General features: G+C 48.0%; 1 protein-coding gene across 8 annotated transcripts in view; it reads right to left on the bottom strand.

Annotated features, from left to right (window-relative positions):
- Positions 1 to 7,292, bottom strand: part of LOC140907834 (mitogen-activated protein kinase kinase kinase 3-like) — a 122,043-nt gene extending 114,751 nt beyond the window's left edge. For 7 of the 8 annotated variants that reach the window (XM_073334715.1, XM_073334717.1, XM_073334716.1 and 4 more), the window contains exon 1: positions 7,020 to 7,292. The gene's annotated coding sequence lies outside the window, so the exon portion shown is untranslated. Of the gene's footprint in view, positions 1 to 6,616; positions 6,674 to 7,019 lie in introns of those variants that run through there. The other variant, XM_073334712.1, reaches the window with a different exon arrangement.
- Between the last annotated feature and the right edge of the window lie 5,745 nt (positions 7,293 to 13,037).

The following is a 13,037-nucleotide window of genomic DNA, read 5'->3' as shown; positions in this document are numbered from 1 at the left end:
CCATTGTAAGCTGCTTAGGGCAGGGAATCTGTCTGGATTCAGATCCTCAGTGTAAGTCGTGGTGTAAATCAAAGGAGCTATAATGATTTACACCATCTGAGTAGCTGACCCATGGTGTGCCAAGTGCCATGCACTACTCTTGCACTGTGTAACCAACACACACAGCAATATCAAAACAACTCACTATTCAGTAGCTTACATGTACTATGATGAGTCTGGTAGGTCTCAACAAATCTCCCAGTGAACAAGTGGCCCCAACAGACCTACCCCAACTGGGACTAACTAGTAGCTAAGAGTGCTAGCAAGGGTCCAAGTACAAAGGCTGGGATGTGGCACCTCAACTCACCTTCACACAACAGTCCCTCCAGGGCAGGGGTAAGGGTCACCGTGGGGAAAGCTTGCACAGCTGCTACCCATCCTAGACCTATTGGTCTCTGGATACTCCAGAGGCTTCCCTCTCTGCCACCGTCAGGCTAGCACATTTCATCAGTGCTGGGTTCTGTGAGGTTTGTAAGAGGACTTGTCAAAGCACTGACCCCTTTCCCAGAGCAGGTAGGTCCAGGATCATAAGATGCCCCTTTCCTAACAACTAGAAAATCTCACACTACTAGCTACATTGCCTAGTCCATGGACACCTCCCCTCTTTCCTTATTTTAAAGGTGCAACTTCCATGCCCCAATAGCTATAAAACACTCCAGGCTGCCTGCCCCTGGACAGAATCATTTGGCCTCCAATCCCCTCCCGGGGCTGGGCAGATTTGTCCATCCCTTCGTAGGGCCTGATCCTGCATACACTTATTACTGGGTGTCATGCCTGCTTAATACCATATGTGGCCCCACCCTTTCCAGAATCAGGTCCTTTTTCACTACCCTCTGCACACGCTACCAGTTGAACCTAGCCTGGGCAGCTGCGTGGGGCACTGAGCCAAACTCCCAGCTCAGCTCCACCCTCCTTCCTCACTGCCACTGCTTCTCCTCCTTGGGCTACCTCTATCTCCCCAGTCCACAGCATGTAGAATGGGAGGGCTTAAATTCAACTGACAAACTTCTCCTCATTCTAACTACGACAGCCCCAGTGTGGAATCCTTGCTCCGTCCGGACTGCTCCAGGGCGATTTGCTGAGTAAGAACTGGACAAGGAGGTCAGACTGTTTTTTGCCCCAAGTTTTCCTACTGCTGCAGTCTCTGTTTTAGTGGTACCACAGCAGTAGTGCTACTGTACACCGGGCTCCCGACACCACGTCGTCCAGCATTTTTAGAGCAGGTCGAGGTGAGATGGTGCTTAAAATGCCAGCCGCCACCAGCATCTTGTCTGCATCTGTGATCCTGCCACCGCGGCTGCTGGGGAAGATGAGCCAGTGGGAAGTTTTAAGGCCAGATGGTGAAGCCCTTCCCTCAACAGCAGGGCAATTCCTCACACCAGTACTGCCGTTGACTTCAGTGGGACTCCTTGCACAAGGAGCTGTTCACCCAGCTGGCCCTGCGAGTAACAAGCCGTGTGTATCAATGAGGATTGTCTGTATTCCCCCAGGAAAGGAACTCACTGAGCGACATCAGGCACAGCTCGGCCAACCTTATAATAAAATGTGACAATTTGCATGCTGCATTCCTAGGGTCCAATCCTACTCCCACTGAAATCAGTGAGCCATAGATGCAGCTAATGGGGAGTGGGGAGCATACGTCCCCCACCAACTGCTCACTATCCAACTGATGTCTCGTATTGCTCTTACAAAGCTCAAGCATTTGCACTCCTGCCAGCCTCCCTGCCCCTCCAGTCTCTAGGGTGACTGCACTTCTGCAATCAGCACTTTGTCACCGACTCCAACAGAAGCAGCCCTGGGTACCGATTTAAAAGGTCTTAACCAGTTAAAGTCCTTGTATTATTACTAAAGGTCAGAGTGGGGTCACAGTGATTTGGTGGTTGAACATTATTAACATCACACTGTTGTCCAATCGCAATGTTAGACTTTAAGAGAGCCACAGGAGCAGGCAGAGATTAAAAAAAAACCACCCAAACAAACACAGACAACTGCCCTCCCAAACAGAAGAGGAATCTTCTTTTCCCTTCTAGGGAAAGGAATGGAGACTGAACCACATATACAACTTACAGATTTCAGAGTAACAGCCGTGTTAGTCTGTATTCGCAAAAAGAAAAGGAGTACTTGTGGCACCTTAGAGACTAACCAATTTATTAGAGCATAAGCTTTCGTGAGCTACAGCTCACTTCATCAGATGCATTCATCAGGTCTGCTGCAGTTTCCACGATATGCATCTGATGAAGTGAGCTGTAGCTCACGAAAGCTTATGCTCTAATAAATTGGTTAGTCTCTAAGGTGCCACAAGTACTCCTTTTCTATATACAACTTAGTCAGTCAGAATGCTTTAGGCATCACTAGAAGCCACACTGATTCCACACTCATGGGCACTGTCTCAGACCACAAATAGAAGAGATTTTACTCTACAGGACAGAGAATATTTTGCACTCCTATGGGGACTTTCATCCAAGGATCTCAGAGCGTTTTGCAACTTTCTCTAGCTGAGCCTCGCAGCACCCTGTGCTAAGTATCACCATTACCATTTTAAAGAGAGGGAAACTAAGCCACAGAAGAGCTGTCACTAAATGGCACACTCAAGACGAGAACCCAGGCGTCCCCACTCCCACTCCTTATACAGCCCCACTTTAGATAAGCTATTACCAGCAGGACAGTGGGGTGGGAGGAGGTATTGTTTCATGATTTCTGTGTGTATATAAAGTCTGCTGCAGTTTCCACGGTAAACATCTGATGAAGTGAGCTGTAGCTCACGAAAGCTCATGCTCAAATAAATTGGTTAGTCTCTAAGGTGCCACAAGTCCTCCTTTTCTTTTTGCGAATACAGACTAACACGGCTGTTCCTCTGAAACCTTAGTAAAGGTCAGCCAGTCTGACAATCCCATTGGCTCACCATCCCGATCTCTTTACAGTATGTAATACTAGGTGCAGGCTCAAATATCTGTCAAGTCGTGCGGGGGTGGGCGGCAGGAACACAGAGCTTTCCGCCATCTTATTTTTTATGGCAGCACTTAAGCCATGTGGAGAGCTCTGAAAACCGACACTTGTTCAATACAGATGATTGCAACAAAAGAAACACAAGCTTGGCTGGCAAGCACTGCTGAGCAGCAGGTGTGAAGTCCTGTAGCCAACTAACTGCTCGGCCACAACGTGTAACTCAGGCCTTACAGCTGCAAGCCATATTATTCCTTTGATGCTTTCCTTAAGGGATTCACAAAGACAGCAGGATTAGTCATTTCATCTTGTGTTGCTTTAAACAAAAAAAAAGCAGAGGTTCACAGTAAATCCATACACCGCTAGACTCAGGATAAGTAGGTCATGTATAGTTTTCTGGGAAGCCTGAATAGTGTTTGAGGTCTCAGAGAGAAATAAAAAGTATCCAAGCTGAATTCCATATTTTCCACTCTTCATCCTTACATAAATGATTTTTCCATCTGTGTGGTACACAGCAGACATTCTGTACATTTTTTTTTGTTCTAAGTTTGTAATTTAATAGGTATCTGGGAGGTAGGTGGGGGGAAAAAAGACACTGAGATACTTGGACCGAGTATACTCACACCAAGGCTTGACAACATTACACCCAAATCCTGGTCCCACTTTGAAACCCCCCCACCCAGAGGTGGCAAGAGGCTGCTGAAGTCACTGGAGAAGAGTGGCTTTAAAACCCCACCCCTTCTGGGGTTTGCAGCAGGTTTCAAGCACTGGTCAGTAAAGAGTTAAGAACCTAGGGTGTGTCGTGGGTGGAGGGGCAAGTCAACTGGAACTCAAAGCCCTTAACCCCTTCCTGCCTGGTCCCTGCGTCCTGCTAACCCGCACAGGAGTAGGAAGGAGGGGTGAGTCTGTCTCTTCTCTGTGTCCCCAGAGTCAGCACGCAGAGTCCTGGGGAGGCCCAGATAGGTAGAATAACCCTTCATACCTCATTGCCTTGGGGTGGGGGGCAAGCTTTGAGTGCAGATTCAGGACTTATTTCAAGCCTGTCAAACAACACAATAATGCCCGTCAGCAGCAGACAACATGAGCACTTTGGACGGGATAGAGGAGGCAGCACATTCCTTAGGCTTTACCCTAATCTACTGGCTACTAGCAAAGTAGACCCACTTGCCCGGCTGGCAGTCCCCCCAGTCCAGGTTCCAGGCTGTGTCTGTATGGGAGGATGCACCTCCTCTCACTGCCTTAAAGGGAAAGAAAAAAACCAAGCCCTCCTATTAGGATGTTTACACAGTGTGGCTGTGGGTTTCGAATGGGAAACTAAGTCGCATGGAAAAACCTAAAGGCACTGAAACCATTTTAGAGATGAAACATATAAAAGAGCCTTTAAATCCACAACCTAACAGACTGGCCAACCCAACCATGCATTCTAGCACCAACAGAGGTTCTTTCAGAAGTGATCAAGCCTCTGTAAATGCAATAGACTGTGCAGTACTGTACAGATGAACTCCAGTTCTGCAAATGGCTCAGGGCAGACCTGAAACCAGTATAAAATCCAGGGGTCTGGATAACACAGCGCCTCAGCCCTAAATTCCTTATGAATACAGCTAAGCATCTGCAAAGCTGCAGAGGAGTTCAACTCCTGCAGAACTTGAGAATGCAGAAACGTTCTTAGGCATCAGTTCTACGCTTCTCTTTGCCTAAACTAAGCTCCCGCCTAGAGCTGTGGCAAGCTGTGTATAGGGGACTGGAAACTCAGCAAGTTACCACCCATTCAGCCAGGATGCTACTCCTTGTCCTCCATGGACCAGGCAGGTGGGTTAACCCAGGAAAAAAACCTTGGATCACCCAAAATCTTCACAGACCCTAGGAACTCTGCCGGAGGCCAAGTCTTGTTCCTCTACAATACTTCCAGGACCCTGCTTCCTTCTAGGACTGCACAGCTCCGCAATCCTCAGCCACATCCTCTGCTCTGCACTTGCAAAAGGGGAAGGGAGCATTTGGCTTTCTGTCCTTACTCAGGCAAAACTCCTCCTGCAGGCAATCTCTGACTTGCAATGAACTAGGGTCAGGTCTATGTGCAAAATAACACCAGATAATGATCCCTTTTAAAACATAAGGAGGAAGAGGACCTCATCAGAAAACTCAGTGAAGGTGGGACAAATTCAGAGGTTTATCTAGCTAGTGAGATATACACCTTATTCTATTTACATAATACACCAATTTATATTTCCTCAGACTCACACCTACGTATTGGCATGAACTTCTAGCCCCTCACACATCGTCTCTCAGTCCAGCCCAGTCTGTCTCAAGTTTGGTGCTAGCAAAATAAACTCTCCTGCAACATCAACCTGTATGTTGTAACATGGCACAACTCATGATTCTACAGTGATTCTGTGCTGTAATCTGCTCAAATATAACTGGGTGGAGAGGGAAACCCATGTCATATTTCCCAGCTCTACTCGCTTGCAATGACTTTCGCTCAAGCCACACCCCCACACTTGGAACAGTTTCCTTGTGCCAAATAGCCTGTCTTCCTACAAATCCCTCCTTCAAACCCACGCCTGCCGCAAATCCTCCTCCACTGACCCCTCTCATTGACTATACCTCAGAGCTTCTTCTGTGGCTGAACTGTAGCTGCACTGAACTTGTCAGACTCTGCAAGCCCTCTGCATGGGGAATGCTCTCTGATGTCAATGGACTTTACACACACACATTGGACTTGAGGAATCAGACCTTTACATTAACAGGTGTTTGGAGCAGGGAGCCCTGCCTGCTCGCATGCTTTACAAAGGGACTTGTACACTTATTATGATAAATCATCAGGGACCAAATGACTGCAAAGGGTAATAGAGTTACACTGGGGTTGCATTTGGCCCAATGATTGCATACATTCCTCTAACAATCCTGTTGTTGCCTAAAATAGATTAATTTGGCCTATGGCTCATGAATTATTATTCCTATTTCAGTAGAGCCTAGAAGCCCCAGTTATGGATCAAGAAAAGGAGTACTTGTGGCACCTTAGAGACTAACCAATTTATTAGAGCATAAGCTTTCGTGAGCTACAGCTCACTTCATCAGATCACCTAGCAATATTGTTAACCTATCCAACTATACTCTCAGCCCAGCAGAAGCAGCTGTTCTATCTCGGGGCCTCTCCTTCTGCCCCTCCACCCCCACGAACATGATACAGTTCTGTGGTGACCTAGAATTCTATTTTCGACGTCTCCAAACAGGGAAAGATCAGTTATGGATCAGGATCCCATAGTGCTAGGCGCTGTACAAAACACAAAACAAAGATAGGGTCCCTGCAACAAAGAGATCAGACCAGCCAGGCTTGTATACAGAAAGAGAACGCAATTTTACATGGGCATTTCTGTGCCTTTCTCCACTCCCCCCAGACCTCTGACAGTCTTAGCAGCGCTTTGCAGATTCCACACAACTTTTCAGATAGATCGAACAGATTAAAAAAAAAAATTAAGTTACTTATAGGGGAAAATATACAGTGATCTCACTAGCAAGACTGGAAAAATTAAAGCAACATCTCATCACCAAACCCTACGCCGCTCTTGGAAGAAAGGAGGGGTGGGAAACTTCGGTGGATGGAGAACTGCGCCCTGCCTCCATCAGAGGCGCCCACCTGAAAGGCTCCGCAGAGCTCCAGAAGTTTAACAGCCCTGCCCCGCAGAACACGCGGAGATGCACTTCTCATCGTCAGGGTCACCGCGGCTCGGGACCGAACAAGCGCCCCGAGTGCTCCCGAATGCGCCCCAGGCCTTCCAGCAGCCGCTGCTTTTCATTATTCGTGCAGCCAGTTCCCTCCCAGGGGACACAGCCACGCCGCAGGCCGGCAATCCAAGTGTGCGTAGGTGTGTGTTTAGGTGCGTGCGTGGGGAGGGGGGGGGGAAATAACACCACAACTTTGAATAATGACACATGAACGGAAAACCCATGGCTGGGGCGGAATGTAGGGGGGCGGAGGAGAAAGAGACACAGGAGCGGACCCATGCAAGGACCTGGGGGGGGCGGGGAGGGGGCCTTACCTCTTCTCGCGCCTCCCTCACACCTGGCGCGCCATCGCGGGCACCGCCTGCTGCGGCTGCAACGGACCCAAAGCGGCGCCCGGGCTCCGGATCAGACCATGCCTCCCCCGGGCCAGCGCCCACGCCACAGACGGCCCCGGGGCCGCTCCTGCTGTAATCCCCGGGGGCAAGGGGCGGAGGCCGCCGCAGGAGGAGTCGCGCCCGCGGGCTCCGCTCGCACGCACGGGACGGGACAGGACAAGTCGCGGCGGGCGAGGAAACTTTGCAGCCAGGTGTGGCACAGCTGCCCGCGGGGGCGGGGCCGGAAGCGGTGACGCCGGGCGGCCCTGGCCAATGGGGCGGAGGCGGGGAGCCCGGCGGGCTCCGCCTCCGGGAGTTCGGTCCCGCCTGAGGGCTGCCCCCCCTTGCAGTCAGGGGGCGGGGGCCGCGGCAGCCGAGCGCCGCCCTGTGGGCCCTGGGGTGGCCACGCTGCAGGCCAAGCCTGACCCGGGCTTAGGTTGGAACCCAAGCCCCCTCCGCACACAAATCAGGCCCACTCGGGTCAGCAAGCGCTCAGGACCCGGGTCCTAGGAGCCTGCTGGGGGTCAGAGCCCAAGTCGCCCTGTGGCCCTGGTCCAGACCAGTGTGGATTCAGCTCCAGCCACTGGCCTGAGTCAGAAGGTCTGGGCCCTGCAGGATGGACACGTTAGCACGGCTAGGAGGCCCGGCTCCAGCAATTGTGAACCGGGGTTTGCAATGCAACCTGGTTGCTCAACACAGGCTTGGAAACAGGGCGTCTCTAACCCTGCATCCCTGGGCTTACAATGCAGTGCAGAATGTTTCTAAATGGACAACCCACCCTCGTTCTCAATTACTGAGATTATTTATTATATTATTTATATTTATTATATTATTACTGAGATTATTTATTATATACTCAATTACCCACCCTCCACTCATTGATATATGTGCTTTCCACAACCAACTCTCTTTATACCGTTTCATGAGCGACGTACCTGACTACTTGGATGCTAATATCTAAACAGTATTCTTAAATTTACTCACCTAAATTTGGGTTACTGCTGATTATGCACTATCTGTATCTTATAACTTTAAAAACAAACTTTGTATTTGTGGATAATCTAAGCACCAGATGTACAGACACTCTTTTCTCAACCTGTAAATCAGTATGGAGGCAGTGTGGCTTAATGGACAGAGCACTGGGCTGGGGCCCCTATTCCTGCTTCTGCAGGGTAACCCTGGGCCAGTCACTGCTCTGCTCTGTGCCTCAATTCCCCCATCTGTACAATGAGGGTAATGATTCTGATAGCTTTATTAATGTCAAAGGTGGTGTTAAAGTCAGCTTTCTCTATCACAGGGACCACCTTGAGCATCTGGTCTGTCGGGCACAACATAGACCGTAAGACTGACCCCAGCACTTCCGGCATCAGGCCCAATAAGAGCTTTCCAGGTTAACTTGTTTTTTAAAGTAGTCTTCTTAAAAGCTGAGAATTTCCTCCCTCTTCCTCCTCCCTCCCCCCATCATTGGACTGGATTTAATTCATTTGGAAGTACTGATCAGTGTAGTAAAGGATGAATCTTGCCTCATCAGGCTTGCCAACCCTAAATGTTGAAATGTCACAAGCCAGACCAGGTGATGACAATTATGAGATGGGTTTAAAAATTAGCAATGTGAGGGATATATTTTTGCCCTCTGGGTTTTGAGCCTTTAGAGGTGGCATTTCCCAACTTTTCTCTGCAGCCATTAAGGCTAGAAACTTTAGGCTGCCCTTGATTTAAAGGGGACCAGGATTTCACCCATACTTCTTTTTATTAGCGGGAAGGGGGAAGGAGGAAAGCTGAGATTCTGGTGCGATCACCTGACTCCAGGTGTTGGGGCTTTAAGAAAGACACCAAATATTGCAAGAGTTGGCAATGCTGCAACATATAAACTGTTCATCACCCCAAGCAGTTGGCATCATTATAACTCACTTCTGTAACCAGGCTTTTCTGCATGACAAATGCCAGAAGTTGTTGGGGTTGGGTTGTTTAATTTGCTTTGCTTTTGGTTCACTTTCTTTGCGGCCTGATTCTCGGTTATCCTGTCCTGGTACTTGCAGCAAGGAGGGGGTGTCACAGGTTGCTTTAACACCCTGCTGCATAACCAGTATTCTGGGGCTATTGCAGGGCTTGCCTGGCCCAGGTGTAAGTCAGAGCAGCCTCGAGGCTGCTCAAACTTACACTGTGCTTCCCTGGGCTCCCTTGTGGCCCCCCATTTAAAGGCAATTTTACGTGGGCCTACAGAGTCTGCTGTTGTTTAAGGGTGAAATTCACCCCTGTACAGAGCGGCTACCACAAAGCCTATGGGTTTAAATCCCACCTAAGACCTCTGAGTTAAAGAAGGACTTCAGTGAGGTGAAGTCTTTGGACTCAATTTCACTCTAACTGGATGGATGAGGGAGAGAAAGGACAAATGTAAGGGATAGAGCTTCTAAAAATACGCTTGCTGATCACTTCCCAGCCACCCTCCTTCCCACCACCCTGGCAAAATCCTAAAGCTGGCCCCATTTTCCTTAGGTTTTTAAATGATTAGTTGCTGAGAGAAGGTAAGTGTCATTGTCTGTAAAGGTAATAGAAGCACAAACCAAGGAGCTCTCCGGAGAGATTCACATCTCACAACCTAGTGTATAATTACCATGACCTATTCATAGAATCCATAGAAACCCTTTTTTGTATACCAAACAACAGTGCCTGGCTCCAGCCCAAATCACTGTGTTTCCTCACTCCATAAAGGATTTTACTAGACCAAGTGAGGTCTCAGGGTAATCACATAGTTTTTCCCACTTGCACAGTATTTATGGAGCTTATGGGGGAGATTTCCAGTGAGACTGAACTGTTGCTGGAGTCAACCCTGACTCCAGCTTGCCCTGTCAGCTTGAGCAGTGATGTAAGAATCTCCTAAACCACCTGGCTTTGGGAAGGAGATTGCCCCAATCTGCGCCTTTGCTCTCACGCCTGCAGCTTCTACTGTTGAGTTATTAGAATGTTACATTTCAAATGGTTTGGCTCCCATCCATCGGGGATGTGTGTGAGGAATTCATGTTCTGCAGATACACACATTTATTACATAGATCACACACAAACCTTTGGAGCTAGGCATAGAATCCTGGTTCTTGAGCTTCAGAGACATAAGCCACTAAGCAAAAAGATCTCCCTCAGCTAGTAGCAGCAGGAGGTCCTTTAGTCTTGTTGGGATTTAGCCACTAGAGAGTTAAACAGCATTCTGTCAGCCTCTCACATACATGAAGACAGGGCATTATGGCCAGCCACTGGATTCAGGGAATCTTATTGGCTGCTCTGATCTGGAATTACTTTCAGCATGATCCTAACTCTGCTATCGTTGACATCAATGGGAGTTTTACCATTGACTTCACTGGAAGTGGAGTTAGGCCAGCACTGAGTATGGCTGAAAATCCCACCCAGGTGATTATTCTCTTGGGAGCTTCTTTAATGCTTTGAAAATGCACCTAGGGGCATGACACAACGCAAGATTAGGGCATTTCAGTTCCTGGATGGTGGAAGTACCACAAGACGACCAGCATCCAGTGCTTCGCTGGTGTAAATCAGTATGGAGGCAGTGTGGCTTAATGGACAGAGCACTGGGCTGGGGCCCCTATTCCTGCTTCTGCAGGGTGACCCTGGGCCAGTCACTGCTCTGCTCTGTGCCTCAATTCCCCCATCTGTACAATGAGGGTAATGATTCTGACCTCCTTTGTAAAATGGTTTGTGCTCCTGTGTGGTGTTTTTCATCAGTAGTTCTAGGTGATAACAACTTCAGCATCACTCCAGCGGATCAATGGAGCTGTGCTGATTTTCACCAACTGAGGAGCTGGCCTCAGCTCTAGTGTTATTCTGTGCCCATTAATTGCTCTTTGTGGGATTTATAAAGCCTGGAAGAAGCATAAACACAAATACAAAGGCTTAATATGTAGGTTAATTAAAATGTTTCGGTGCAGTTGACGTGCAATACCACTGATTCACATTAATCAGCATTAATAGCCTTCTCCACATTTACATGGAGAGGATAATATTACAAACATTGGACTGGCAGTGTTGTTGAGAACAGCTACATTGTTTTATTTATACTTCCCCCCTTTTTGATGTGACCGTTAACATTAAACTACATTGGGGGGTAGATATTTGGTTTTATTCAACTTTATCTGACTCCTACTATTTTAGGCTATATTTGGGTTTCTGTGTGACATGAATACATGGCCCAGAGATCACTGACCAGATTCCGGTGACCCTAAATACACTCAGCCTAGCCTAAAATTTTCCCATTGAATACAATATCCGTTTTCAACTCCTGTCCTAAACTGTGGCATGGTGCAGCTCTGGCTGTTGGACAGCTGCCAGGCTTTCTTCCATAGAGGGTGCTGTGTGTCAGTGGTGGGTGAAATCCTCCCTAGACTTAGGTTGTAAAGTGCCTTGAATTTCTCTGTTGCAAATGATGCTGTATACCTGTTATAATATGTTATCACTTAGTAAGTAAGTCTATTGGAGGAAACTTTCAGTTACCTTGATTTTTTTTAAAATACAGAAGTATTTATTTCACAGGACAGTATTTCTGAGTGAAAACACAGCTTGAAGTGAGATTTTAGATAGTAAATTCTAAATTCTCTCACTGTGGTGTAGTTGCTATCCCTTCCATGGCCATATAATCCAGTCCAGGAGTTAGGAAGATACCCAGCAGCATGGGGTGTGTTCAGTTAGCATTACAGGGTCCTGTTTGCATCAGTCAGCCTCAGTATAGACTCTTCATTCTATTTACTGTATGCATTCACCCACCTTCCCATTAACAGTAGAAAGCTGAGCTCCTGTAGGTGTCAAGATACAAAACCCGGAGGGATTAATGTGACACGTACAGGAAGATAACAAAAAGGTAATCGCCAATAGCTATGAACCAGCTCCAACAGCTCAGCTCTTTAGTCCATTTCCATTATCTCCAATGCCCTGGGTCAAATTCACCCACGCTGGGTGTAACTCCCCTGAAATCGACTGCATGACTACAACGAAGGGATTTGCTCCCATGTGCATACTGCACATGCAATAAGGGCTGAGACTAGCATTCCATGCTGCCTCTGGTCCACGACTTGCAAACCACTTATCTGCATGGACCAACCATGAGGGAATTCAATGCCAAAAGGAGCAGAGCGAAAATGGGAAGAGCTTGTCCACTGGGGACTGCTAAACTAACAGCATAAGGAATCATTTTTCAAAGACCCTCCCACACACAGCAGAATCCTTTGAAGAACGCTTACAAGGGCATCATTTTATGTATTAGTCAAGAGTTCTGCTGGTAAAAATGTGCTGGACTGAAAGCCCTAGGTCATTATATGATCGACCTCTCTAGGCACAAAGCAGGTACAGCATGGACCTTTCAGCCAGGGCCAGGTCTAGCTCAGAACACTATGGATTTTAGCCAGGGCCAGAACTAGCGTATGGAAATACCACAAGGAAGACTCTCCTTGTGGCAATTGCAGCCGGGATTATGTGCAAAGAGGCCCAAAAGCCAGGGAATAGCCTGGATTTCTAGCCTGAGTTTACAGCTCCCCAGGAAGTTCAGAGAAGCATCTGAACACTTTTCTAAACAAAGCCCCAAACTTTCATAGAATATCAGGGTTGGAAGTGACCTCAGGAAGTCATCTAATCCAACCCCTGCTCAAAGCAGGACCAATCCTCAACTAAATCATCCCAGCCAGGGCTTTGTCAAGCCTGACCTTAAAAACTTCTAAGGAAGGAGATTTCACCACCTCCCTAGGTAACGCATTCCAGTGTTTCACCACCCTCCAAGTGAAAAAGTTTTTCCTAATATCCAACCTAAACCTCTCCCACTGCAACTTGAGACCATTACTCCTTGTTCTGTCATCTGCTACCACTGAGAACAGTCTAGAGCCATCCTCTTTGGAACCCCCTTTCAGGTAGCTGAAAGCAGCTATCAAATCCCCCCTCATTCTTCTCTTCTGCAGACTAAACAAT

Source organism: Lepidochelys kempii, chromosome 2, assembly GCF_965140265.1.
Source record: "Lepidochelys kempii isolate rLepKem1 chromosome 2, rLepKem1.hap2, whole genome shotgun sequence".
Taxonomy (NCBI): Eukaryota; Metazoa; Chordata; order Testudines; family Cheloniidae; genus Lepidochelys; species Lepidochelys kempii.
This window is presented reverse-complemented; position numbering and strand designations above follow the sequence as displayed.